The sequence below is a fragment of the Polistes canadensis genome, unplaced genomic scaffold (genome assembly GCF_001313835.1).
Source record: "Polistes canadensis isolate GaletaPanama2010 unplaced genomic scaffold, ASM131383v1 scaffold_338, whole genome shotgun sequence".
NCBI classification, from domain to species: domain Eukaryota; kingdom Metazoa; phylum Arthropoda; class Insecta; order Hymenoptera; family Vespidae; genus Polistes; species Polistes canadensis.
The window spans coordinates 111419-114312 of NW_014569885.1; the positions used below are offsets into that span (position 1 = coordinate 111419).

General features: G+C 24.7%; 1 pseudogene; it reads left to right on the top strand.

The window, feature by feature from the left end:
- The window catches only part of LOC106791745, a 25993-nt pseudogene that overhangs the window by 14977 nt on the left and 8122 nt on the right, over positions 1-2894 (top strand).

A 2894-nucleotide genomic window follows, 5' to 3' on the forward strand; every position in this document is an offset into this window, starting at 1 on the left:
CGAAGGAAAAAGTTGTTAAGTGTTTTCTAATGTTCTCGCAAGTAAACGTCTAAAAAAAATGCATTTGTGTTGATATATATATATACATTATCATTTATCAAAGTTGTTCTTATTTTTCAAATAGTTTCCGTATATTAACTTGTATAGGTAGTATACCTATATATATACAGTACACGTAAGTATGTAAGTAAAAGGAAGTTTACCTTGAAAAGGTAAAGTAAATGTGCGAAGTTAACGTGCATGAAACTCTTGCGAAGTTTCTTTCGTTTTATATCGAACACTTTCACTTTGTCGTATTTATTTGTCTGATTTGTGAGACTTTATAACTTTACAAAAATAAACTAAAACCATTGTTTCTTATTTAAATATTTCTAATTATATTATTGCATCGATTACTATGACAAAGAAATATTGTTTTTCACCTGTAAAAAGAAATAAATAAATAATATATAATTCGAAAGATATTTTCTTATAATTATTAAATTGAATTATTAATAACACAGTGAATAATAAATTAAAATTGTGTTTTATTTAGCAATGGTGGGACCTATGGTGCATTCCAATCAAAGGATCCGATTTTATCGATGGAAAAAGGTGGAGAAATGATAGGTGGATCTGACGAGCATGGAATGACTGTAGATCATCCTACTTCGTAAGTTATTATATTAATATATTATTGTTAACATAAATTATACTAAATTAATATGCAATCTTAATTGATCAATTATAATTTTACAAATACAGATTATATATTATTACCATACGTTCATTAACTATTTATATTGATATTTTGTATTTCATTTATTCATTTAATTTTAACATTAATCATTATTTCAAATAGAAACGTTTCTTATCCACTATTAATAACTCATAAAATATCTCATCAAGGTTAACATTCTTCAACATTTTTTTTTTTATATTTCTCTTCAATCTTCAAGGATATAATGCTGCAGGAAAAAGGAACAAGTATGCAGGTTAATAGTTAAAGAGTATACTAATGCATTTAGATGAGTCAGATTTAACTATTGCTTACACTTCTCGTGATATATGCATCATGATCATAAAATAAACGGAATGGTTGAATTATGAGGGTGGGAAAATAAGGTGTGTCAAACGATAAATTAATTCGAATAACTAGAAATAATAAATTCTAACTGACATAATTTATTAAATATGTTATAAGTTAAAGAAGGGGGAGTGAGACGGTAAAAAAAAGAAACAAGAAAACAAGAATTTTGTATATTTAATTATTATACGTTCTGTACCAAAAAGCCTATTTTCTGTGATGAAATTTGTTAAGTAATATTTGCAAAAGGATGCATACAGAGATTGGTTTAATTTTTGTAATTAATTGCTTATTATTTTACCTAGGTTTCACATGAATTATTCATGAATGTCGTGTGCACAAGCTCATTTCCTTAATTTACGGACTCGTGCAACTGATTGACGTTAATTTCAATGTGTCGCAAGTAACCTTCTAAGCTGTTCAACTTGATTCTTATGTACTTATATATACATATATATGTGTGTGTGTACGTATGGAATTTAAAAAAAGTATTGCTTGTAAACAAATCGAAACAAATAGATTTATTTATTTCTTTATTTATTTCTTTCTTTTCTTTCTTTCTTCTATTACCTTCGTATCCGAATTGTTAATCAATTGACCATAGAGATTCAAATTTAAATTGGACTTAAATAGAATAAAAGATCACTTAACCCGAAATAGATATAATAGTATTGTAGAAGTAAAGTCGTGTTCATGTAATTACTTCCGGTTAAATTTTGTTGTCCTCGTTAATGGTTGTTTTGGTCAAAGCTCGATTTATTTTTCTTATTTTTATCCAATCAAATAATTTCATCCTTGTGTGGATTTAAAAAAAAGAAATGGGTTGTTGTTGTTGTGTCGTTTTTAATTTCATTTCATTATTAATAAATCAATTAATTCGAATATTTGATATATTATTTTCTAATTTTTATTTCGTATTTTTTTTGGATTTGATGAAAAACAAATAAAAAAAAATAGTTTTTTTTGTTATATTTGATACGATTAAATAATTATTATCAGTTCGTATATTGTTCGTTATTTTTCATTTTAATAAATCAATTAATTCGAATATTTGATATATTATTTTCTAATTTTTATTTCGTATTTTTTTGTATTTGCTGAAAAACAAATAAAAGAAATGGTGTTTTTTTTTTTGTTATATTTGATACGATTATAAATAATTATTATCAGTTTGTATATTGTTCGTTATTTTTAATTTGGCGAAGGAAAAAAAATTATTAGAACAAATTAATATTACATTTCAATGAAAAAATAATCTCCTATTGTTATTCTGCATGAATCGAATGCACCTGTTGTTACGTATACACACAAAAAATTGTAAGGATAAAACTAGTAGAAAAATAATGAATTCGTCGAAGTATTTAAATAAAATATATCCATCTGTTGATTCTGATAAACGTGGATAAATCATTTCTTTTTTATTTTATTTTCGATTAAATTGTTCAAGGCGACCCACATGTGTAATTTTGTTTTTAATTGCCGGATTATATCATTTCCTCAAGTGCAATATAACGAATCAAGTTTTTTTTTTCTTTTTTTTTTCTAACTTTAATTAAAGAACAGAGATGGACTTATTACAATTACTAACAATTATTGTATCGTTCACTTATATTCGTTTATTCGGAATGACACGAGAAATTAATTAACGTATCTTAAAAAGAAAAAAAAAAAAAAAAAAAAAAAAAAAAAAAAAAAAGGTTTTTTTTTTAAAGGAGTTTCACAGCCAGTAGCAGGAAACATTGTAACTTTCCACAATATAACCAAAAATATATTGAGGGATATTAAAAATAATAATTAAAACGAGCCAAATGATTAATTAACGGTGTTG